Source organism: Bos taurus, chromosome 26 (genome assembly GCF_002263795.3).
Source record: "Bos taurus isolate L1 Dominette 01449 registration number 42190680 breed Hereford chromosome 26, ARS-UCD2.0, whole genome shotgun sequence".
Lineage (NCBI taxonomy): Eukaryota > Metazoa > Chordata > Mammalia > Artiodactyla > Bovidae > Bos > Bos taurus.
The window spans coordinates 15,343,677-15,369,863 of record NC_037353.1 but is presented as its reverse complement, the minus strand read 5'-3'; the positions used below and the strand labels follow the sequence as shown (position 1 = coordinate 15,369,863).

The 26,187-nt window shown below is 41.7% G+C and overlaps 1 long non-coding RNA gene and 1 pseudogene across 1 annotated transcript; both read right to left on the bottom strand.

The window, feature by feature from the left end:
* Positions 1 to 1,169: 1,169 nt before the first annotated feature.
* LOC100138984 (mitochondrial import inner membrane translocase subunit Tim17-A-like) lies at positions 1,170 to 12,051 on the bottom strand (annotated as a pseudogene).
* An 8,121-nt stretch (positions 12,052 to 20,172) lies between these two features.
* Positions 20,173 to 24,754, bottom strand: LOC112444500 (uncharacterized). The gene is made up of 2 exons (XR_003032819.2): positions 23,837 to 24,754; positions 20,173 to 20,348 (listed from the first exon to the last, which is right to left on the bottom strand). It is a non-coding gene; the product is annotated as an uncharacterized lncRNA (long non-coding RNA).
* Between the last annotated feature and the right edge of the window lie 1,433 nt (positions 24,755 to 26,187).

Sequence of the window (26,187 nt, the reverse complement as noted above, 5' to 3'; positions counted from 1 at the left end):
TGGCAGCTAGAGAGTAGCCACAGCTAGAGAAAGCCAGCGTGCAGCAGTGAAGACCCAGCATGGCCAAAAATAATAAATAAATAAATATTTTTTAAAGAAAGAAATAACAGGAGGAAGAGCAGCATCATGGTATTGCATGTTCCAGGCTTCTGAAACTTTTCCATCTAAGTGTCCCTCACAGCTAAGAAGTGTGAGCTTTGATCTCTAATTTCTGGACACAGAGTTTAAAGCCCTCATCAGAAATGGGAAGTTTAGTTTCTTTGAAGTTCAGCATCCCAACTTCAAAATTTGTCAGTTTTCCATTCTATTCCCTAATATATTTATGTTGATCTTAGTATCATTCTGGCATGTAACTCATTCAGCTGATGCTGTTTGAGTGCATATGCCTGACCATTCACAATTCCTAGCAGGGGTAGAGTGGGGAACAAGAGAGATAAGGCTGCATTCCTCGTAGAGATGTGGTAGGGGATGATGGAGGGAAAAAAAAGGATGCTAACATGAGCTAGCATCATGCAAAACCGTTCCCAACCATGTGAGTTTTGTGTAGCTTCCTGCGCCTTCCCAGTTTGACACACTCACCTGGGGGTTAGAACAGTGTTCTGTGTGGTTGTGTGAGTCTGAATGCATCCATTGGGTTCTCTTCATCTCTATTTCCTCAGCTCAGAAGTCACAGGACTGGGTCGCCAAGCAGTCATTGTTGGGCAGAGCAGAGCCCTGCGGGCCTTACCACAGCTGGAACTTTCTCCAGCAACTCCTTGCTTTATTTATTTATTTTTTTAAAGAAAGAGCAGTCTCCAGGCGTTTTTTGTTGTTTGACTAAGAAAACAAAACCAGGCAGAGAAGTCCCCGAGGAAAGTCATGCTTCAAGACTGTTTGCTGTGTAGCCCTTCATCTTCTAAGTACTTACTGTGTTTCATTTTAAAGATTTTAGACATTTATTTTATCACAAATGCAATCCAAGTGTGAATAAATAAATGTATTATCTTTTAAGAATGCACCCCCCTCCCCGCCATGTTTCTTTAAACAGAAAAAGATTCTGAATGTTTCTTCATAGCCTATTTGGCCATAGTTGTCCCACCTACAGTTTTAAAAACAGACTGAACTTGATCTTCTGAAATCCTTCCTAGACCTACAGCTCATTCTGTTGAAGAAATCCTGAGAGAGAAGTCCTACTGGTATTGTCAGTAGTCTCCAAAAGGTGAGGATGATAAATGGGCTGATGGCAACTAGAAGGGGTTTTCAGCAAAAGGAGAATCCTTGGGAAACTGGGCAGAGGCAAATCTTATCAACAAGATACCAGTTCCTTTGATGAGAGCCAGGAGAATGCCACCCATTGAGGCTTACCCAGCATGGATTCTGACCCCTTTCTTGCTCTCAGGATGGCTCCTGTTAAGGCTTCACTCATGATGGAGTTCCAGGTGTCTTCTTTTGCTCTGACTTGAACTGTATTGCAGTCAGTCTCAGAAAACAGACCTCTTCAGACTGCAAAGTTACCTGCCAACTGCAGAACCCTGGTTTTAATAGCTATCAAATTCCCTCGTTGTCTGTGATTTACTCCTACCAGAGAATTGTGGAAACCTTTGATTACTTGAGAGATCCCACTATTTATGGTTCCCATCCTAAAGGCCCCCACCGCAGCCATCCATAATGCACCAGGGGCAGGGCTGGCATGCCTCCTGCTCCACCTGGACTCCGCTCCTTCTCGGTCAAGCCCTTGCTTTAATACTCTCCTCTGTTCCCACTCAGCAACAGACAGCTCCTATAGAAATGATTTCTGGTGCCCCAGGAAACCTATTTGCTCCTGTGGGAGCTTGCTTTCTGTTTGCAGATGATCTGAGAATAAGGATGTCTGAACTTTAGACTTGGCTTCATATGATAAAAGTACAGTATAATCCACCTTACCCCCAAGTTTGTTATAATTTGGGACTTGGATTCCATCCAGCTCTCATTATAATAATTGCTCTTTATTAAATGCTCAAAATATGCCAAGTGCTATTAAATGCATTGTTTCATTTAATCCTCAGGTGAACTTTATCAGACAGTTTAGCATAATAGCTGAAAGCAGGGCTCTGGAGGCAGACTGCCTGGATACTCTCCTGTCTGCCTTACTTAACAGCTGTGTGACTTCAGACAAGTTACTTAGCCTCCCTCTGAGCCTCATTTTACACGTCTATAGAAAGGGATAATAATAGTACCCAACTGCTGTGAGAATGACTTGAGTTAATAACATGTAGAACACCAGAGAGCAAGTTCTTTTTTAAAAAGATGTGTGTATTATTACCCTCATTTTCCAGATGAGAAAACTGAGACTTAGAGATGTTAAACAACTTGCCGGAGTCACACTGGTGGGGAGGACAGAGGTATGATTAGAACCCAGTGCCATCAGAAGCTGAAGCCCATGGTCCAGATGATTACTCATCCAGAAGACTGAATTACCAGGATTGCTAGCTTCCAAGAAAACCTCATTAGAGAGGTTTCTTTCACTGTATATCCTGGCTTGGACCTTAAGGCTCTTACTATGGCAGCATTCCATGACTACATTCTATACTATGATGATGCTGTGTGTCTTGTCTCTCTAGCTTATGGTGTCTCTGCAGCATCTTAACTTTCCCAATAATGAGATTTAATGGGCCAAGAGGAATATATCAGATGAGCAAGAGAATGGAGGGAAAATAGTAGAGTGCCCAGACAAGCAGAGGATTCAGGAAGGGACTAAAATCAGATCTGTGTTATTTGTGGGTATCTTTACATATTGCCTATGAACACCAGCTACTCCTTTCCTGAGGGTCCTAGCCAAGACCCCAGCTTTGGACAACAGAAGTAAGTTAGGAAGAAATCAGAGGTGTGGATGCTGGAGTGTGATAATGAGGTTATCTATAGAAGAGAAAATAGGCTGGCTTTAGTTAATAATATAAAAATTGCTTTTCTTTGCTTCTAAGCATTTTAATTTTTAATAGTACAAGTCCTCACAGGAGGAAGAATTAGGCAAAGGGTTTAATCATAAAACATTATTTACTTTACAAACAGTTGTATGGACACACACACACACCCACGCACACACACACCCCACACACACACGCACGCACACACACACAATTCTTGGCAACTACAATGTAACAGAGGCCAGTACTGGTTTTCTGAAGCATCATTAGTTTCCCCTTCAGTGGTGCAAAAATAGGAAATCAAGAAGTTCCATTTTTACACAAATCCTGGTATATTTGTTTAACCTTTCTCCTTGCTCCATATGTACATTCTAAATTATAAAACTAGGTTTTGAAGTTTTATGCAGTATTTAATACAGGTTAAAATTTTTAACAGTATAAAAGGATACATTATGAAGGACAAAAACTTCTCTCTCTTCCCTCAATTGCACTTCTCAAAGGCAATCACCGTAAACAGTCTCTGTTTCTAATTCTTCTAGTGATCACCATTATACTCTTACACATTCTCAGTTCTCTGTTACTGATTTATTAACTTTAGATGATTTCCTTTATTCTGCTTTGGAAGATGAAAAATTTCAGTGTATTTTACCACCTCCTACTTTCCCTTGTTCCATCATATCTTTTCGATCAACTGCTCTCCGACCAAGTTGGCATCTGGCACGGTGGGGATATGTTTGACTTTAGGATAATAATGGCTGCCCTTTGTCAAGTCTTTGCTCTTGCCAGGCAGGCAATATGCTAACAATTTATATATGGTAATTTAGTTAATCCAGACCCACGCTACTCAAGAGGCAATACCCACCTTTCACAGATAAGTAAACTTAGGTTTTGGCTAGTTACGTTTCTTGCTCAGAGTTCTATAGTTATGACTGGTGGAGTTAGACTCAGCCTTGACTCTCTAACACTCAAGTCCACTTAACCATTACTGACCTAGAAAAACAAATGCTTTAAGGCTAGTCTAGTTCTGCCAAGGTGTATTCACCTTGTTCCTTTATTCTGCAAGTTATGTATGCATAAGTGTATGTGTGTGCATGCACATGTTCATGAATATCCACATTTATAATGTAGAAATAAAATCTATGACAGATATTTAAAAGAGTTGGGGAGGGAAAAATAGATGGTCATAAGTTTCTTCATATAAAGTGAAAGTGAAGTCGCTCAGTCGTGTCTGACTCTTAGCGACCCCATGGACTGCAGCCTACCAGGCTCCGCCATCCATGGGATTTTCCAGGCAAGAGTACTGGAGTGGGGTGCCATTGCCTTCTCCATTCTTCATATTGGGATACATTTATTATTATTTTGTGGGTGACAGTCAATTATCTTTTAAAGATAATAAAAGGAGGAAAAGCTCTTTTATATATACTCAAATATTTACCATTTCTGACACCCTTCTTGCCTTTGTGAAGATCTTAGTTTCTTTATGGTATCATTTTCCTTTAGCCTGAGGAACTTTTAAAAAAACATTTCTTCTGGAGAAGATTCTGGGAATAAGATAATGGAGTAGAAATATTCAGAACTCACCTCCTCTTGTGGGCACACCAAAATTACAACCACTTACAAGCAACTGTTGATGAGAAAGACTGGAATCTAATAGAAAAAGATTTTCTACAACTAAAGATACAGAGAAAGATATACCCACATGAATGCAGAGTTCCAGTGAATAGCAAGGAGAGATAAGAAATCCTTCTTAAGTGAACAGTGAAAAGAAATAGAGGAAAGCAATAGAATGGGAAAGACTAAAGATCTCTTCAAGAAAATTAAAGATACCAAGGGAAATTTTTCATGCAAAGATGGGCATGAAAAAGAACAGAAACCACAAAGACCCAACAGATGCAGAAGAGATTAAGAAGAGGTGGCAAGAATACACAGAACTGTACAAAAAAGGTCTTAATGACCTGGAAAACCCAAATGGTGTGGTCTCTTACCTAGAGCTGGACATCCTGGAGTGTGAAGTCAACTGGGACTTAGGTAGCATTACTACAAACAAAGCAAGTGGAGGAGATGGAATTCCAGCTGAGCTATTGCAAATCCTAAAAGATGATGCTGTTAAATTGCTGCACTCAATATGTCAGCAAATTTGGAAAACTCTGAAGTGGCCACAGGACTGGAAAAGGCCAGTCAGTTTTCAGTCCAATCTCAAAGAAAGGCAATGCTAAAGAATGTTCAAATTACCATACAGTTGCACTCATTTCACATGCTAGCAAGATTATGCTCAAAATCCTTCAAGCTAGGCTTCAGCAGTACGTGAACCAAGAACTTTCAGATGTAAAAAACTGGGTTTGGAAAAGGCAGAGGAACCAGAGATCAAATTGCCAACATCTGTTGGATCATGGAAGGGAGTTTCAAAAAATATATGCTTCTGCTTCATTGACTTCGCTAAAGCCTTTGACTGCGTGGATCACAATAAACTGTGGAAAATTCTTAAAGAGATAGGAATACCAGACCACCTTACCTGTCTCCTCAGAAACCTGTATGCAGGACAAGAAGCAACTGAACTAGACATGAAACAACTGACTTGTTTAAAATTGGAAAAAGAGTACATCAAGGTGTTGTCACCTTGCTTATTTAACTTATATGCAGAGTATCATGTGAAATGCTGGGCTGAATGACTCACAAGCTGTAATCAAGATTGCTGGGAGAAATATCAACAACCTCAGATAGGGAGATGATACCACTTTAATGGCAGAAAACAAAGAGGAACTAAAGAGCCTCTTGTTGAAGGTGAAAGGGGAGAGTAAAAAAGCTGACTTAAAACTCAACATTCAAAAAAAGAAGATCATGGCATCTGATCACAGCACTTCATGGCAAATAGATGGGGGAAAAGTGGAAATAGAGACAGATTTTCTTTTCTTGGGCTCCAAAATCACTGCAGATGGTGACTGCAGCCATGAAATTAAAAGACGCTTGCTCCTTGGGGAAAAAAGCTATGACAAACCTAAACAGCATATTAAAAAGCAGAGATATCATTTTGTCCACAGAGGTCCATCTAGTCAAAGCTATGGTTTTCCCAGTAGTCATGTATGGATGTGAGAGTTGGCCCATAAAAGAAGGCGGAATGCTGAAGAATTCATGCTTTTGAACTGTGGTGTTGGAGAAGACTCTTGAGAGTCACTTGGACAGCAAGGAGATCAAACCAGTCAATCCTAAAGAAAATCAACCCTGAATATTCATTGGAAGAACTGATACTGAACCTGAAGCTCCAATACTTTGGCCACCTGATGTGAAGAGCTGACCCATTGGAAAAGACCCTGATGCTGGGAAAGATTGAGGGCAAGAGAAGAAGGGGGAGAAAGAGGATGAAATGGTTGGATGGCACGACCAACTCAATGGACATGAGTTTGAACAAACTCTGGGAGATAGTGAAGAACAGGGAAGCCTCGCATGCTGCAGTCCATGGGGTTGCAAAGAATTGGACGTGACTTAGGGACTGAACAACTGAATGACAACAAAAGTATAAGGAAGGAACCACAATAAACTGATAGGAGGGGCAAAGTCATCATATAGTCATAAGACCCATACCCCAGGTTCAGTTCAGTTCAGTCGCTTAGTCGTGTCCAACTCTTTGCAACCCCATGAATTGCAGCACGCCAGGCCTCCCTGTCCATCACCAATTCCCGGAATTCACTCAGACTCACATCCATCGAGTCAGTGATGCCATCCAGCCATCTCATCCTCTGTCGTCCCCTTCTCCTCCTGCCCCCAATCCCTCCCAGCATCAGAGTCTTTTCCAATGAGTCAACTCTTCGCATGAGGTGGCCAAAGTACTGGAGTTTCAGCTTTAGCATCATTCCTTCCAAGGAAATCCCAGGGCTGATCTCCTTCACAATGGACTGGTTGGATCTCCTTGCAGTCCAAGGGACTCTCAAGAGTCTTCTCCAACACCGCAGTTCAAAAGCATAAATTCTTTGGCACTCAGCCTTCTTCACAGCCCAACTCTCACATCCATACATGACCACAGGAAAAACCAAAGTCTTGACTAGACGAACCTTTGTTGGCAAAGTAATGTCTCTGCTTTTGAATATGTTATCTAGGTTGGTCATAACTTTCCTTCCAAGGAGTAAGCATCTTTTAATTTCATGGCTGCAGTCACCATCTGCAATGATCTTGGAGTCCAAAAAAATAAAATCTGACACTGTTTCCACTGTTTCCCCATCTATTTCCCATGAAGTGATGGGATCAGATGCCATGATCTTCGTTTTCTGAACGTTGAGCTTTAAGCCAACTTTTTCACTCTCCACTTTCACTTTCATCAAGAGGCTTTTGAGTTCCTCTTCACTTTCTGCCATAAGGGTGGTGTCCATCTGCATATCGAGGTTATTGATATTTCTCCCAGCAATCTTGATTCCAGCTTGTGTTTCTTCCAGCCCAGCGTTTCTCATGATGTACTCTGCATAGAAGTTAAATAAGCAGGGTGACAGTATACAGCCTTGACCTACTCCTTTTCCTATTTGGAACCAGTCTGTTGTTCCATGTCCAGTTCTAACTGTTGCTTCCTGACCTGCATATAGGTTCCTCAAGAGGCAGGTCAGGTGGTCTGGTATTTCTATCTCTTTCAGAATTTTCCACAGTTTCTTGTGATCCACACAGTCAAAGGCTTTGGCATAGTCAATAAAGCAGAAATAGATGTTTTTCTGGAACTCTCTTGCTTTTTCCATGATCCAGCGGATGTTGGCAATTTGATCTCTGGTTCCTCTGCCTTTTCTAAAACCAGCTTGAACATCAGGAAGTTCACGGTTCACATATTGCTGAAGCCTGGCTTGGAGAATTTTGAGCATTACTTGACTAGCATGTGAGATGAGTGCAATTGTGTGGTAGTTTGAGCATTCTTTGGCATTGGCTTTCTTTGGGATTGGAATGAAAACTGACCTTTTCCAGTCCTGTGGCCACTGCTGAGTTTTCCAAATTTGCTGGCATATTGAGTGCAGCACTTTCACAGCATCGTCTCTCAGGATTTGAAATAGCTCAACTGGAATTCCATCACCTCCACTAGCTTTGTTTGTAGTGATGCTTTCTAAGGCCCAATTGACTTCACATTCCAGGATGTCCAGCTCTAGGTCAGTGATCACACCATCATGATTATCTGGGTCGTGAAGATCTTTTTTGTACAGTTCTTCTGTGTATTCTTGCCATCTCTTCTTAATATCTTCTGCTTCTGTTAGGTCCATACCATTTCTGTCCTTTATTGAGCCCATCTTTGCATGAAGTGTTCCCTTGGTATCTCTAATTTTCTTGAAGATATCTCTAGTCTTTCCCATTCTGTTGTTTTCCTATATTTCTTTGCATTGATCACTGAAGAAGGCTTTCTTATCTCTTCTTCCTATTCTTTGGAACTCTGCATTCAGATGTTTATATCTTGCCTTTTCTCCTTTGCTTTTCACTTCTCTTCTTTTCGCAGCTATTTGTAAAGCCTCCCCAGACAGCCATTTTGCTTTTTTGCATTTCTTTTTCTTGGGGATGGTCTTGATCCCTGTCTCCTGTACAATGTCACGAACCTTATTCCATAGTTCATCAGGCTCTCTATCTATCAGATCTAGGCCCTTAAATCTATTTCTCACTTCCACTGTATAATCATACCTGAATGGTATTAGGTCATACCTGAATGGTCTGGTGGTTTTCCCTACTTTCTTCAATTTAAGTCTGAATTTGGCAATAAGGAGTTCATGATCTGAGCCACAGTCAGCTCCTGGTCTTGCTTTTGCTGACTGTATAGAGCTTCTCCATCTTTGGCTGAAAAGAATATAATCAATCTGATTTCGGTGTTGACCATCTGGTAATGTCCATGTGTAGAGTCTTCTCTTGTGTTGTTGGAAGAGGGTGTTTGCTATGACCAGTGCATTTTCTTGGCAAAACTCTATTAGTCTTTGCCCTGCTTCATTCCGTATTCCAAGGCCAAATTTGCCTGTTACTCCAGGTGTTTCTTGACTTCCTACTTTTGCATTCCAGTCCCCTATAATGAAAAGGACATCTTTTGGGGGTGTTAGTTCTAAAAGGTCTTGTAGGTCTTCATAGAACCGTTCAACTTCAGCTTCTTCAGCGTTACTGGTTGGGGCATAGACTTGGATTACTGTGATATTGAATGGTTTGCCTTGGAAACAAACAGAGATCATTCTGTCATTTTTGAGATTGCATCCAAGTACTGCATTTCGGACTCTTTTGTTGACCATGATGGCTACTCCATTTCTTCTGAGGGATTCCTGCCCGCAGTAGTAGATATAATGGTCATCTGAGTTACATTCACCCATTCTAGTCCATTTTAGTTCGCTGATTTCTAGAATGTCAATGTTCACTCTTGCCATGTCTTGTTTGACCACTTCCAATTTGCCTTGATTCATGGACCTGATATTCCAGGTTCCTATGCAGCTATTCCAAATCCTGAAAGATGATGCTGTGAAAGTGCTGCACTCAATATGCCAGCAAATTTGGAAGACTCAGCAGTGGCCACAGGACTGGAAAAGTTCAGTTTTCATTCCAATCCCAAAGAAAGCCAATGCCAAAGAATGCTCAAACTACCACACAATTGCACTCATCTCACATGCTAGTCAAGTAATGCTCAAAATTCTCCAAGCCAGGCTTCAGCAATATGTGAACCGTGAACTTCCTGATGTTCAAGCTGGTTTTAGAAAAGGCAGAGGAACCAGAGATCAAATTGCCAACATCTGCTTGATCATGGAAAAAGCAAGAGAGTTCCAGAAAAGCGTCTATTTCTGCTTTATTGACTATGCCAAAGCCTTTGACTGTGTGGATCACAAGAAACTGGAAAATTCTGAAAGAGATGGGAATACCAGACCAGCTGATCTGCCTCTTAAGAAATTTGTATGCAGGTCAGGAAGCAACAGTTAGAACTGGACATGGAACAACAGACTTGTCCAAATAGGACAAGGAGTTCGTTAAGGCTGTATATTGTCACCCTGCTCATTTAACTTCTATGCAGAGTACATCATGAGAAACGCTGGGCTGGAAGAAACACGAGCTGGAATCAAGATCGCCGGGAGAAATATCAATAACCTCAGATATGCAGATGACACCACCCTTATGGCAGAAAGTGAAGAGGAACTCAAAAGCCTCTTGATGAAAGTGAAAGTAGAGAGTGAAAAAGTTGGCTTAAAGCTCAACATTCAGAAAACGAAGATCACGGCATCTGGTCTCATCACTTCATGGGAAATAGATGGGGAAACAGTGGAAACAGTGTCAGACTTTATTTTTCTGGTTTCCAAAATCACTGCAGATGGTGACTGCAGCCATGAAATTAAAAGATGCTTACTCCTTGGAAGGAAAGTTATGACCAACCTAGATAGCATATTCAAAAGCAGAGACATTACTTTGCCAACAAAGGTTCATCTAGTCAAGACTTTGGTTTTTCCTGTGGTCATGTATGGATGTGAGAGTTGGGCTGTGAAGAAGGCTGAGTGCCAAAGAATTGATGCTTTTGAACTGCGGTGTTGGAGAAGACTCTTGAGAGTCCCTTGGACTGCAAGGGGATCCAACCAGTCCATTGTGAAGGAGATCAGCCCTGGGATTTCCTTGGAAGGAATGATGCTAAAGCTGAAACTCCAGTACTTTGGCCACCTCATGTGAAGAGTTGACTCATTGGAAAAGACTCTGATGCTGGGAGGGATTGGGGGCAGGAGGAGAAGGGGACGACAGAGGATGAGATGGCTGGATGGCATCACTGACTTGATGGATGTGAGTCTGAGTGAATTCCGGGAGTTGGTGATGGACAGGGAGTCCTGGCGTGCAGCGATTCATGGGGTCGCAAAGAGTTGGACATGACTGAGCGACTGATCTGATCTGATCTAATCTGATGCAATATTGCTCTTTACAGCATCGGACCTTGCTTCTATCACCAGTCACATCCACAGCTGGGTATTCTTTTTGCTTTGGCTCCATCCCTTCATTCTTTCTGGAGTTATTTCTCCACTGATCTCCAGTAGCATATTGGGCACCTACTGACCTGAGGAGTTTCTCTTTCAGTATCCTATCATTTTGCCTTTTCATACTGTTCATGAGGTTCTCAAGGTAAGAATACTGAAGTGGTTTGCCATTCCCTTCTCCAGTGGACCACATTCTGTCAGACCTCTCCACCATGACCTGCCCATCTTGGGTTGCCCCATGGGCATGGCTTAGTTTCATTGAGTTAGACAAGGCTGTGGTCCTAATGTAATTAGATTGACTAGTTTTCTGTGAGTATGGTTTCAGTGTGTCTGCCCTCTGATGCCCTCTTGCAACACCTACCATCTTACTTGGGTTTCTCTTACCTTGGACGTGGGGTATCTCTTCACGGCTGCTCCAGCAAAGCGCAGCCACTGCCCCTTACCTTGGATAAGGGGTATCTCCTCACTGCCGCCCTTCCTGACCTTCAACGTGGGATAGCTCCTCTAGGCCCTCCTGCGCCCGCACAGCCACGGCTCCTTGGACGTGGGGTTGGTCCTCCCGGCCGCCGCCCCGGCCTCAGGCGTGGGGTTGGTCCTCCGAGCTGCGGCCCCTGACCTCGGGCATGCGGTAGCCTCTCCCGGCCGCCGCCCCTGACCTCTGATGCGGGGTAACTCCTCTAGTCGCCGCCCCTGACCTTGGACGCAGGGTAGCTCCTCTTGGCCACCCCCCCCTGACCTCAGACGCCAGGTAGCTTTTCTCGGCCGTTCCTGTGCCGTCCCAGCCTGGCACTCTCGGCCGCTGCCCCTGACCTCGGACGTGGGGTAACTCCTGTTGGCCGCCGCCCTTCAGGCATGGGGTCCTTCTGGTGGTCACCCACAAAGGGGAGGATAATTACAGCTACTTAGGGTCTCCTCAAGGATCAAGGGGTCTGAACCCCATACTAGGTTCCTCAGTCCAGGGGTCTTATACTGGGAGGAAAAGCCCTTAGAAGGTTTGGCTTTGAAGACCAGCTAGGCTCACTTTTGGGAGACTCAGAGTGCTGTGGGAAGTAGACTCCACTCTTAAAGGGGGCACACAAAATCTCACATGCTCCAATATCTTAGACAGAAGTAGTAATTTGAAAGGAGCTGGGTGAGACCCACCGGTTGATCTTGGAGAGTCTCCCAGAGAGGCAGGAGGCAGCTGGAGCTCCCCCTGGGGACACAGACACTGGTGTCAGCAATTCTTGAGAACCCATTCTACCACTTGGACACTGGTGCTGATGGTAGCAAGAATAAAATTGCAAAAACCACAAATATGTGGAAGCTAAACAATATACTACTAAATAACTAATGGATCACTGAAGAAATTACAGATGAAATTTTAAAATACTTGGAGAAAATGAAAACATAACAATCCAAAATCTGTGGGATGTTTTAAGAGGGAAGTTTGTAGTAATACAAGCCTACCTCAGGAAAAAGAAAATTCTTAAACAACCTAACTTTATACCTAAAGGAACTAGAAAAAGAAAACAAACAAAATTCAGTTAGTAGAAGGAAATAATTCATAAAGACCAGAGCAGAAATAAATGAAATAGAGATTAAAAAGTAATAAAAAATGTCAATAAAACTAAAAACCAAAACATGACACCAAACCAGACAAATATATAACCAAAAAAGAAAACTACAAGTCAGTGTTACTGATGAACATAGATGCAAAAATCCTCAACAAAATATTAGCAAATGGAATTCAAAAATACATTGAAAGGATTATTCACCATAATCAAGTGGAATTTATCCCAAAGATTCCTGAATAGGTCAGTATGCCAGGATAGGTCAATATCTACCCTGTTAACAAATTGAAAAATAAAAATCATATGATCATGTTAATAAATACACAAAAAAAATCTTTTGACAAAATTCGACATCCATATATGATGTTGAATCAATGAAGTGGGTATACAGGAAACATACTTCAGCATAATAGAGATCAAATATGATAAGCCCACCCTCTTTGACATAAATAATAGCACTATATTTTTGGATCTGTCTCCTAAGGCAAAATAAATGAAAGCAAAAATATGGAACCTAGTTAAACTTAAATCTTTTGCACAGCAAAGGAAACCATCATCAAAACATGAAATAAAAACACCCTACTGAATGGGAGAAAATATTTGCAAATGATGTGACCAGGAAGAGGTTAATATCCAAAATACAAAACCAACTCCTACAACTCAAAAAAAAGAAAAAAACAAAAACAAAAAAATGCAACCCAATTTAAAAAATGGAGTGAACATCTGAATAGGCATTTCTCCAAAGAAGATATAGAGATGGCCAACAGGCACATGAAAAGATGTGCAGCATAGCTAATCATGAAAAATGTAAATCAGAACCACAATGGAGTATCACCTCACACCTGTCGGAATGGCTGTCATCAAAAAGAACACGAATAACAAATGTTTGCAATATGTTTAGAAAAAGGAACCCTTGTACACTGTTGGTAGGAATGTCAATTGGTGCCTCCACTATGGAAAACAGTATGGAAGTTCCCCAAAAAACTAAAAACAGAGCTACTGTACAATCTAACAATTCCATTCCTGGGTATCTATCAAAAGAAAATGAAAATACTAAGTTGAAGATATATATACATATACACCCCAGTGTTCATTGTATTCTGATATATATATAGTAATCCTATCTATCTATCTATCTATATATACCCCTCCATATATATAGAAAGACAGGTATGACACTCAGCCTTTAAAAAAATGAAATTTTGCCATTTGCAACAACATAGATGGACATGAAGGGTATTGGAAATGATTGACATAATAGTGGATTGATTGAATCAGACTTTATGAATCTTGTTGATCAGTCACTCAGTTGTGTCTGACTCTTTGCGACCCCATGGAATACAGCATGCCAGGCTTTCCTGTCCTTCACTTACCCCCAGGAGTTTGTTCAAACCATGACCACTGAGTCGATGATGCCATCCAACGATCTCATTCTCTGTTGCTTAGTAAAATAAGTCAAGCAGAGAAGCATAAATACTGTATGATATCACTTATATGTGGAATTTTAAAAATAAAGCAAATGAATGAATATAACAAAACAGGAACAGACTCACAGATATAAAGAACTAGTGGTAACCAGTGGGGAGAGGGAAAGGGGAGGGGCAAGACAGAGGTAGATGATTAAGAGATACAAACTGCTAGCATAGTGTAGTGTTAGTCGCTCAGTGGTGTCCGACTCTTTCTGACCCCATGGACTGTAGCCTGCTGGTCTCCTCTGTCCATGGAATTCTCCAGGCGGAATACTGGAGTGGGTTGCCATTCCTTTCTCCAATATAAACTACTATGTGTAAAATAAGTAAGCTACAGCACAGAATATATATTTATAGCACAGAAATATAACCAATATTTTATAATAACCTTAAATGGATATAATCTATAATATTTTGAATCACTCTATTGTACACCTGAAATTAATATGATATTGTAAATCAACTATACTTCAATTTTTAAAAAGTGAGCAACATATCTGCTGGCAACTAAGTCTCTTATTCTTTGTCTGAAACATGTCTTTTGAGGGATATTTTTGTTAAATATATAATTATATGTTGGCTGCTTTTTTTCCTTTTCACCCTTTAAAGGTCTTATTCTATTTTCTTTTGGCTTGTATTTTCTTTGATGAGACATCAGTGATTTTCTTATCTCTGTGCCCTTGTTTTCCCTGTCAACTTTTTATTATTGATTTTCATCAGTATTCATTTGTGTAATTTATAGTTTTCTCTGTGTTTATCCTGCTTGAGGATCATTGAGCTTCTTGGATCTTTAGGTTGATAGTTCTGTCAAATCTAGAAAAATTAGCAACCACTATTTTTTCAAATATTTTCTCAGTCCCTCCTCCCTACCACTACACTACCTCCCTAATACATTTATACAAATGTTAGACTGCTTCATTTTGTTTCACAAATCACTGATTCTCTATTGATTGTTTAAATTGAAGTATAGACTATGGTTTTTCCAGTAGTCATGTATGGATGTGAGAATTGGGCTATAAAGAAAGCTGAGCACCAAAGAATTGATGCTTTTGAACCGTGGAGTTAGAGAAGACTCTTGGGAGTCCCTTGGACTGCAAGGAGATCCAACCAGTCCATTCTAAAGGAAATCAGTCCTGGATATTCATTGGAAGGACTGATGTTGAAGCTGAAATTCCAATATTTTGGCCACCTGATGTGAAGAACTGACTCATTTGAAAAGACCCTGATGTTGGGAAAGATTGAAGGCAGGAGGAGACGGGGATGACAGAGGATGAGATGGTTAGATGGCATTACCAACTCAATGGACATGAGTTTGGGTAAACTCTGGGAGTTGGTGATGGACAGGGAGGCCTGGAGTGCTGCGCTTCATGGGGTCGCAAAGAGTCGGACATGACTGAGCAGCTGAACTGAACTGAACTGATTTATAATATTGTGTTAGATTTAGGTGTACAGCAAAGTGATCCAGTTATATATATACGTATGTGTGTGTGTGTGTGTATTCAGATTATTTTCCATTATAAGTTATTGAATATAGTGCCCTTAGTAAATCCTTGTTACTTATCTCTTTTGTGTGTAGCGTTTTGTATCGGTTAATCTTATAATGTATCTCCTCCCACTCCCCTTTCCCCTTTGGTAACCTTAAGTTTGTTTTCTACATCTGTCTGTTTCTGTTTTGGATTCTCCTCCTCTATGCCAGGATCTAAATGCCTTTAAAGCTGGGGCATTTGCAGGATTTACCTCATTTGTTTCCCTCCTTCAGAGATTACAGTCTTGAGGAGCTTGTTGTTCAGTATCTAAAAGTAGATGTTTTAAATATTAGTCTGTATTTATCAGTATTTTATTTAGGCAGGGGGTAGTATCAGTTAGTGCATTACAAGCTGAAGTTGAAGTCCTATATCCTCAGAGTTTTGAGCTAATAAAATGGAGGTCCAGTTGGTGATAGTTATACTGAAAGCTTAGAAATTGAGATAGTCTTACCAAACTGCAAGACCTCTTTGGATTTTATTCCCATGCAGATATGTAGTTAACAACCCCTTGAATCTTCAGCCAATATACCAACCAAGTCTATACACCTTCTGAAATCCATCATGTTTTTCCTTTCACTGTCCTTTCTTATTGGTTGATTAGCATAGCTACTTTTTGAATGCCCTGTTCTTACTTGCGGAGATGATTTTTTTAATGTGATTAGTTATCATGTGCCATAATTATTCTTGTAAAGTCATATTTTATTGAAGTATAACTATCATACAGGAAAAAATGCACAAATCATAAGTGTATAGCTCAAAGAATGATCACAAATTTAATGTGCCCATGAAGATAATACTCAGGTCAAGAAATGTGAGACTTCTCTCATGGTTTAATGGCTAAGACTCTGTGCTTCCACTTCAGAGGGTATGGATTTTATTTCTGGTCAGGGAACTAAGATCCCATATGCCATGAGGCACAGCCAAAATAAATAAATAATAAAAGGAAAAAGAAAAATGTACTTGACAAAATTAAAAAGCACATTTATTTTTAAAAAGAAAGAAATGTAACCAGTTCTTCAAAAGTTTCTCTTGTGCCTCCTCCCCATCAGTACACCTCTTCCAAAGATAATCAAAACCCAGACTTTTAAAGCTATGCATTAGTTTTGCTTGTTTTTAAACTTCACTTGGACATGGAACAACAGACTGGTTCCAAATAGGAAAAGGAGTTCGTCAAGGCTGTATATTGTTACTCTGCTTATTTAACTTATATGCAGAGTACATCATGAGAAACGCTGGACTGGAAGAAGCACAAGCTGGAATCAAGATTGCTGGGAGAAATATCAATAACCTCAGATATGCAGATGACACCACCCTTATGGCAGAAAGTGAAGAGGAACTAAATCTCTTGATGAAAGTGAAAGAGGAGAGTGAAAAAGTTGGCTTAAAGCTCAACATTCAGAAAACGAAGATCATGGCATCCGGTCCCATCACTTCATGGGAAATAGATGGGGAAACAGTGGAAACAGTGTCAGACTTTATTTTTTAGGGCTCCAAGATCACTGCAGATGGTGACTGCAGCCATGAAATTAAAAGACGCTTACTCTTTGGAAGGAAAGTTATGACCAACCTAGACAGCATATTGAAAAGCAGAGACATTACTTTGCCAACAAAGGTCCATGGCTAGTCAAGGCTATGGTTTTTCCAGTGGTCATGTATGGATGTGAGAGTTGGACTGTGAAGAAAGCTGAGCACCAAAGAATTGATGCTTTTGAACTGTGGTGTTGGAGAAGACTCTTGAGAGTCCCTTGGACTGCAAGGAGATCCAGCCAGTCCATTCTAAAGGAGATGAGCCCTGGGATTTCTTTGGAGGGCATGACACTGAAGCTGAAACTCCAGTACTTTGGCCACCTGATGCGAAGAGTTGACTCATTGGAAAAGACTCTGATGCTGGGAGGGATTGGGGGCAGGAGGAGAAGGGGACGACAGAGGATGAGATGGCTGAATGGCATCACTGACTCGATGAACTTGAGTCTGAGTGAACTCCAGGAGTTGGTGATGGACAGGGAGGCCTGGCATGCTGCGATTCATGGGGTCGCAAAGAGTCGGACACAACTGAGCGACTGAACTGAACTGAAATGTCATATGATGGGAATTATACAGTATGCATTTGTTTTTGTGTGGCTTCTCATTCAGTATCATGTTTGTGAAATTCATCCTTGTTAGCGTATGTAGTTTTATTGGCTCATTTTGTTCTTTGTATAACATTATATGATGTATAATTATCAGTACTGACTATTACAAGGGAACACTGCCACATTTAGAACTATAGTATCTTTTGCCCATTTAATATATTTCAATTGCAAAATCCTGGAGATATTATTAGACTGAAGTTTCAAAAAATGTTATATTCTCTATATACTGAGCTTTAAAGCTCAAATTCAGATGAATTCACATGCATATATCAACTGTATACTAGGTGCCGGCACCAGGCTAGACACCAGGACACCTTTGAGAATTTCACCATCTAATGAGGAATAGATATACAAGTAGATGTTTAGATTGTCTAAAAATGACGAGAGCAGCCTGGTTTGTGCAAATGGTGTTTGATCTCTGTGTTTTACTGCTTTGGGGCATTTTCTTCCAGGACAGAGAGCATGGAGAGCCAGCTGCTTGCCAGCCTGTGGGAGCCAGGAAGAATGTCCAGAGCAGTGCACTTGTGTTGGATTGCAAACCTTCATCAGCTCTGGTTTCTAATATCTGCACGTGTTTTTATCACATAGAACGTGGAGGAATGGGGTGAGTAGTCAATAGAGTTCTTAATAATGTTAAAAATGATAGCCGTTAACGTTTTGTCTTTCCTCTGTGCTGGGAGCTGTCCTAAGCATATTACAAGTGTTATTTATTCCTCCCAGTGACTTATGAGGTGAATGCTATCATCATCCCCATTGCCCAGATGATGGAGTGAGATGGTGAGAGAGTAGCTTGCCTTGGCATCACACAGTAAGTGGTGAATTTGGATGCAAGTGATGGACACAGGATGAGGGTCTATTTCCCCATCCTGTTGCTCTACTTCAAAGTCTCTTGCTACTGCCCTGACGCTGTTGATTAGGGTTTGCAAATCTTTGAAGCTGATGGGGAAATGATACTGATGAAATCTCAAGTCTGGGAAGGAATTTGCATTTTGCTATCAAGTTTACATGCATTTCCCCCATTTGATGCCCATAGCCATTCTCTATGGTAGAGCCCATGTATTGGTATTACTGTCTTTTACAAAAGGGAGAGACTGAAGCCAGGAGGGGTTAGATGACAGGAATAACACAGTTAATTTTTGACAGTCCACAGCAGACTGTCCCCTGCCTCTGGTTTCCCTTCTAACCTGCAGATGGAGCTGTGTCATCTCAGAACTCTTGTTCCCACCCCCAGACACTGAGTTCCTCAAAGGACTTGGGGAGCGTCTTTCCTCTCTCTATGCTGTTGCACAGCCCTTGCCCCTGCCTTGAAGGCTGATTTGGCTCTTTCCTCCCCCTTTAGTCTGGAACCAAGCTGCTCTGATTTGAATCCAGCTCCACTATTTACTGTGAGCCTGTTTCCTCATCTCTAAAACGGAGAGAATAATGTTATCTACCTCATAGGGTGTTGTAAGAACTAAATGAGGGTTTTCATGCAGGGCTCTCTGAACAGGGCTGGATGGACGCATACAGTATGTGCTCAATAAATGTTAGCTGTTGTGATCACTCCTTCGAGCCTCATCTTGGTGGTGACTCCCTTGTCCAAGCCTCCTCCAACCCTTTGAGCCTTACATTAGCCTTCTGTTGGATGTTTCTACTACCCTTGCACTCACATCTAAGGTGGCACTTGTCATACCTGTCCACATTCCTGCTTTTTGCATCACTTCCCAACTTCCCCAACTGTAATTTCTTTATTCACTTTTGGCTCTGCAGTGTCAGGCACAGTGTTTAGCACATAATGGGTGCTCAATAAATATTTAGTAAGCAAACTAACATTATTTTAGTTGATGTTCATCCAAGTGTCAGTAGTCTGGTTTCCAAGGGGACCTCTGAGTTTGCAGGGGAGTCCTGCTGGTACAAACAGCTCTTTTGTGCAGTATGTAAAGGCATCCCTCTAAGTGAATACACTGAGAAGATCCTCAGAGCTGATGTGATCCTATGCTAGCTAGGGTGCCCAGTTTAGCCAGTCCAGCTCTGGCTGAACTTCAGCCCCCTACTCCCCTTCCAGCCCAGGACCAAGCTGGAGATTTCAGATGCCTCATAGCACAACCTCATATTGCTGAACAGAACATCTGGTTGCAGAAATAGTGTCCTGCCAGCCTCATTTCACAACAACCAACCTCATAGTCTGAGACAATGTGCTCTGGAAATGGAAGAAAAACAAGCACCACAGAGGCTGGTCCTGGATTGCTGCGGCCAGCAAAGCAGGTAGGGATCAAAAGTGATCAATGCACAGTTTGGGAAAAGAAACAAGAGACAGAATTAAAGTTTTAAAGATGGGACCAGGGAACTCAATACCTTGGGTCAAGAGCCCTGCTCCTCGGAGCCACATCACTTTTATTTAGTGTCTTGGCAAGCAAAAAGTATCTGTTGTGTTATGATGAAGTCAGCCTCCTGTGTCCCTGGTCACGTTTAAAGATTACTTTAAACTATCTTTGTTATTTTCTCGTACAAGGGCTATCACCTAGCTGGAGGTCATAGACCCACATATGCCTTGGGAAAACATCTTAGTGTGTGCAAAAGCAGTGTTCAGAATTTGCGCTGATCCGGCGTTCCAAGGTCCACACTATGTTTTTCCTTAGCTTATCAGGGCATGACAACCCCAACAGATCAACCTGATGTACTTTTATTTGGGTTATGCTGTATTGCTATATTTTGCTTTTATTCTTTTCCCATGGTGATTTTCTCATGGCTTAGCCAGAGCAACCGGCAGCTGACTGTTAACCCTTGCATATCCCCCTTTTTGTTTTTATAGCAGAAGATATGTTGATCTTGCAACTTCTTTCTTCGTTAGTTCTCGGACGGTTTTTCGTGTGCATCTGAGGACGAAACAGAAGATTATAGTGAAACAGCAAAACATAGCTAGTGTTTTAGTGAGGTCACCTCCGATGTCCTTGATCCACTTGAGAGGATTCAATGAGTTAAGGCCCTCTGCTATTCCTTGAAGTCTATCTGTACCTGGTAATGGGCTAAGAGAAACATGCTGCATGCCAATGATTTTTGCTTGTAGCTTTTTAATATCTAGAGTAAGGTTGTCAGCTGTATGGCCCTGCAAGTGCTGTCTAACCTTTTCCCAGGAGTGTTTAGATTGGTTATAGTCCTAGGGGGTCACACAAAAAGTAGTAATGTTCCAGTCACACTTTAAATGTATTTGTAATTTAGGATTTTGTGCTTCTTCTCTTAAGAGTAGCACTGCATTTTCTAAATCCACCAACCTGTTGTTAATATCCTCATTTATATGAGTTTGGGCTCCCCAGTATACTCTGAGATTTTTGTGTATGTCTGGAGACAGTCTTTTTTGTACCTTGATGAGGCTGTTCAGAACCCAAACCTCCAATTTCTGGAGGGATGAGACAGAGAGAAAAGAAAAATATTTTAATTTTACCCACAGGTACAAATCACTAAATTATTTTGAACTATCAGTGACTTGAGGAGAAGAGTTTTTTTTTAAATATCTGAAAACAAAGATTAGAAGCTAGTAATATGTCAGACAAAAAGTCATGAAAATTGTAGTCTTTCTTTGGAAGGAATGATGTTAAAGCTGAAACTCCAGTATTTTGGCCACCTCATGCGAAGAGTTGACTTATTGGAAAAGACTGATGCTGGGAGGGATTGGGGGCAGGAGGAGAAGGGGACGACAGAGGATGAGATGGCTGGATGGCATCACCGACTCGATGGACGTGAGTCTGAGTGAACTCCGGGAGTTGGTGATGGACAGGGAGGCTTGGCGTGCTGCAATTCGTGGGGTCACAAAGAGTCAGACATGACTGATCTGATCTGATCAACTCAATAATGAATATTTACCAGTTCACACAAGCCTGAAATTCATTTTAATTTTTTTGAATTTAGAATTGTTTGGTTCATAAGCACTTACTTCTCTTTCAGTTCAATTCAGTTCAGTCGCTCAGTCGTGTCCAACTCTTTGCGACCCCATGAATTGCAGCACGCCAAGCCTCCCTGTCCATCACCAACTCCCAGAGTTCACTCAAACTCACGTCCATCGATTCGGTGATGCCATCCAGCCATCTCATCCTCTGTCGTCCCCTTCTCCTCCTACCCCCAATCCCTCCCAGCATCAGAGTCTTTTCCAATGAGTCAACTCTTCGCATGAGGTGGCCAAAGTCCTGGAGTTTCAGCTTTAGCATCATTCCTTCCAAAGAAATCCCAGGGCTGATCTCCTTCATAATGGACTGGTTGGATCTCCTTGCAGTCCAAGAGACTCTCAAGAGTCTTCTCCAACACCACACTTCAAAAGCATCAATTCTTCGGCGCTCAGCCTTCTTCACAGTCCAACTCTCACATCCATACATGACCACTGGAAAAACCATAGCCTTGACTAGATGGGCCTTTGTTGGCAAAGTAATGTCTCTGCTTTTCAATATGCTATCTAGGTTGGTCATAACTTTCCTTCCAAGGAGTAAGCGTCTTTTAATTTCATGGCTGCAGTCACCATCTGCAGTGATTTTGGAGCCCAGAAAAATAAAGTCTGACACTGTTTCCAGTGTTTCCCCATCTATTTCCCATGAAGTGATGGGACCAGATGCCATGATCTTCATTTTCTGAATGTTGAGCTTTAAGCCAACTTTTTCACTCTCCACTTTCACTTTCATCAAGAGGCTTTTTAGTTCCTCTTCACTTTCTTCCATAAGTGTGGTGTCATCTGCATGTCTGAGGTTATTGATATTTCTCCTGGCAATCTTGATTCCAGCTTGTGTACTTCTCTTTAGGCCAATTAAATAGAGCTCATTGACCAATTAGACTTTAGCAATTTTGTCCAATGACAAAGACATACACTGAGACACACATAAATTTAGACAGACATATAGACAGGGATCTCATAGTTTTCTGCTTGATATTTAAAATGTCTCTTTGCCCCTTCTTTTTTCTTGGTTTGAGTTCTACCGATTTGTTCATGGCTGGAGTCCCAGATAGAGTGGGCTGTGTATCCCAAAGACACGATAAGAGTTAACTTTAGGTTTTTTCCCTGGCCTGTTTTTGTTTCTCAGACAGAAATGGAGCTCCAAAAAAGTATTTTAACAAGCCAGCTTTTTCTTAATTGCACGTGCAAAAAGAACCGGTTTTGTATTTTAAAAAGACTCGTTTTAACCAGTTTTCTCTGGAGTCTAAAGAATATCATGGCCATTCAGTGTAAAAAATGTCATCTCTGTTTTTGTAGTCATAGTTTCATAGTTAAAAATGAAACCAGTGAATGTTCAAATTGGCTCTGATGACAGGGGTCGACAGACTGATAAGAAGTTGTCCCAGCAGAGACTGTCTGTCTGGGCAGGTGAGGTCTTCTCTTAAAGAAAACCTGTCCTTTAGCCTCTATTTCCTCCCAGGCTCTTATGCAGTATCGCCTCACCTGTTCTATAGCTGATCTTTCATAAGCACTTGATTTTGAGTTCTCCCCCAATTTCCACTGCCTATCAATTGATCCAAATAGATGGGGATCTGTCTGGCTTGATCATGAGCCACCATAATCAAATGGGAACCCTCAGCTAGTCCCTGCACTATTTCTAAGGTAAAAGGAGAATTTACTCCATAATTTTGAACAGCTTGCTTAAGTTTCTTTAGTATTTTGAAGGGAATCTGTTTGTGTACAGCCTCATATACCCCATTAGGATTATTAGGATACTGGTTCACGTATTGTCCTTGGAAATGTCATAGTCATAGCCTCCAAGTCACCCTCCTGGCTAGTCTGACAAATACCTTTCTGGAGGGGTGACAGAACTGCTGTCCACGACAAGGAAGGAAAAACTTGAGTCACTCCAGCTGTTAAGACAGGAGCAGGAGGAAGAGGAGGTAAAGGAAATTCGTCCTCCCCAAACAAAGGTGCAGAAGGTAGCTTTAAGAGTCTCCTGAGTTTTTTGTTCTATACCCTCAGGCTTTGCATCAGGTTCTCCCTTTGACCGGGTTTCACCTTCGTCCTCACTCCCTTCTGAGCTTTCTGGGCTCTGAAGAGGTTCTAAAATAGATTTTATCAGTGTCCAAAATTGACCAGATAGATATAGACAAGGGTACTCCCTCACAAAGAAGTTTCTCTAATTTACTACCTACCTTCTCCCATGTTCCTAAATCTAAAGTACTGGGAGAAGGGAACCACGAGCAATGTTTCTCAATGGTTTGTAAAAGTTCCAATAGCCGGCCCTCTCTTATTTATTTATTTATTTATTTTTTGTCATTCCCCCTTCTTCCCATCCCCTCATCCCCCGCGTCCCGGCCCCATAACAATACAGCCGGTATTGTTCTGAGCTTTCTGAATTTCGTATATTTAACCACGCTTTTAATGCCTGAGAGTGTTATTTACCACAAAGGGGGGTTTTCAGAGGCCTCACCCCACTCTTCTTCAGGACCGTGCACTTCAGGACTGTTCAGCTTTAGTCTGGCTCACGGCAATCCTTCACTTTCAGAGCCCCACAGTGGGCTCCACTTGCTGCAGCCAGCACAGCAGGTAGGGATCGAAGGTGGTCAATGTTTGGGAAAAAGAAACAAGAGACAGAATTAAAGTTTTAAAGATGGGACCAGGGGAATCAATACCTTGGGTCAAGAGCCCTGCTCCTCGGAGCCACATCACTTTTATTTAGTGTCTTGGCAAGCAGAAACTATCTGTTGTGTTATGATGAAGTCAGCCTCCTGTGTCCCTGGTCACATTTAAAGATTACTTTAAACTATCTTTGTTATTTTCTCGTACAAGGGCTATCACCTAGCTGGAGGTCATAGACCCACATATGCCTTGGGAAAACATCTTAGTGTGTGCCCAAGCAGTGTTCTGAATTTGCGCTGATCGGGCGTTCCAAGGTCCACGCTGTTTCTTCTTAGCTTAGTAGGGGATGACAACCCCAGCTGATCAACCCAATACTTTTATTTGGGTTATGCTGTATTGCTATATTTTGCTTTTATTCTTTTCCCATGGTGATTTTCTCATGGCTTAGCCAGAGCAACAGGCAGCTGACTATTAACCCCTGCACTGGATAAAATCAGAAAGTATGTTAAACTTGTTTCCAGCACACTCCCTTTCCTTTTCCTCGCATACCTTCAAACCCATTTAACAAATATTGTATCTTCCATTTGTAAGTCGCTATGCCAGATGTGGGATGTAAAGAGTTTGCTCACAGTCTAGCGAGGAAGGCAGACATACATGCAACCAATTGAATGTATTGGTTCTAATTGGCTCTGGTTGAATGTCTGGCTCTAATTGAAGCCAGACTCTGCAAAGTGCTAATAATCATAGCTAACATTGGTTATTTGTTATGTGCCAGGCACTGTCATTTTTATATGCATTGTCTCATGTAATCTTCACAAAAACCTCCTATGATACAGGTTTCTCCATCTGACAGCTGTGGAGGGAAGTTACCTGGCCAAGGTCACCCAGCTAATAATATTAATAGACAAAGGAGGGAATTTAGAGCCATATAATCAGGCAGCAAAGCCTGGCTTCCTAATAAATAAGTTATCCTACCATTCTAGAAGGCTAAGGAAAATCCCATGAGAACTAGAATAAGGAGTGGTGATTTGGGGGAAAACTTCTCAAAGGATGGGACACTGCAATCAAACCTAGAAAGATAAGTAGAGTCTGGAGCCCACAGTAAGTGCCTTCCAAGTCCCTTGGTGCTTAAAGACCAGTTCTCTCTCTTTTACCAAAACTATAGGCTAGATTTAAGAGTAAAAAGCTTTTCCCACTTTTTCTAAGTTCCAAGTAGGGAACCTATTTACATGTTCATCCTGGAGATTTGAAGGCAGAAATCCAAAGTTTATCTTGCAAGTTCATTGGGCACATTTGGTAAACAATTTTTACAAATGGCAGTGATTGGTCTTGCTTATACTTGGTCAAACCACATTTTAAGTATATTTTCTGTCTTGTGTGGTCTTTTTGGTTGCTTCTGACTCCATAACCAGTGATATGCCCAAAAGAATTAATGTTTAATCCCACCTGCCTATGCAGAGTGAAGGTGAAGACTGGGGCACATCCTCTGGGTCTGTTCCCTGTGAGCTCTATTCTCTGAAAAAGTTTGGAGGGCAGCCAAAATTGAGGGCAGCCTTTGTGGTGAAGAATTATCACACCTCTCGATGGTTTGGTGGAAGTGCAGATCGGCTGAGGCACTAGCTTTGTCTTGGTGAGTGTGCGTATGTTTCAAGGCAGTGTTTCTTATATGTCAATGTGCATGTGTATCACTGGCTGCTGCTGCTGCTGCTGCTAAGTCGCTTCAGTCGTGTCTGACTCTTCGCGACCCCATGGACGGCAGCCCACCAGGCTCCCCCGTCCCTGGGATTCTCCAGGCAAGAACACTGGAGTGGGTTGCCATTTCCTTCTCCAATGCATGAGAGTGAAAAGTGAAAGTGAAGTCGCTTAGTCTTGTCCAACTCTTCGCGACCCCATGGGGACCTAGTTAAAAGGCAGATTCTGGTTCAGCAGCTCTGGAAGTGGGGCCTGAGATTCTAGCTGGTGGTGGTAATATCACCCCTGCTTAGGCCACACTTCAAATAGCCATGCCGTAAGGTCATTGCATGTCTTAGTCTCAGGACTTATTTTGATACCAAATGACCAACCCCTCCCTCCCCAGTCCCCCCCACCCACCGAAGAAGGAAATGGCAACCCATTCCAGTATTCTTGCCTAGAGAATTCCATGGACAGAGGAGCCTGGCAGGCTGCAGTCCTTG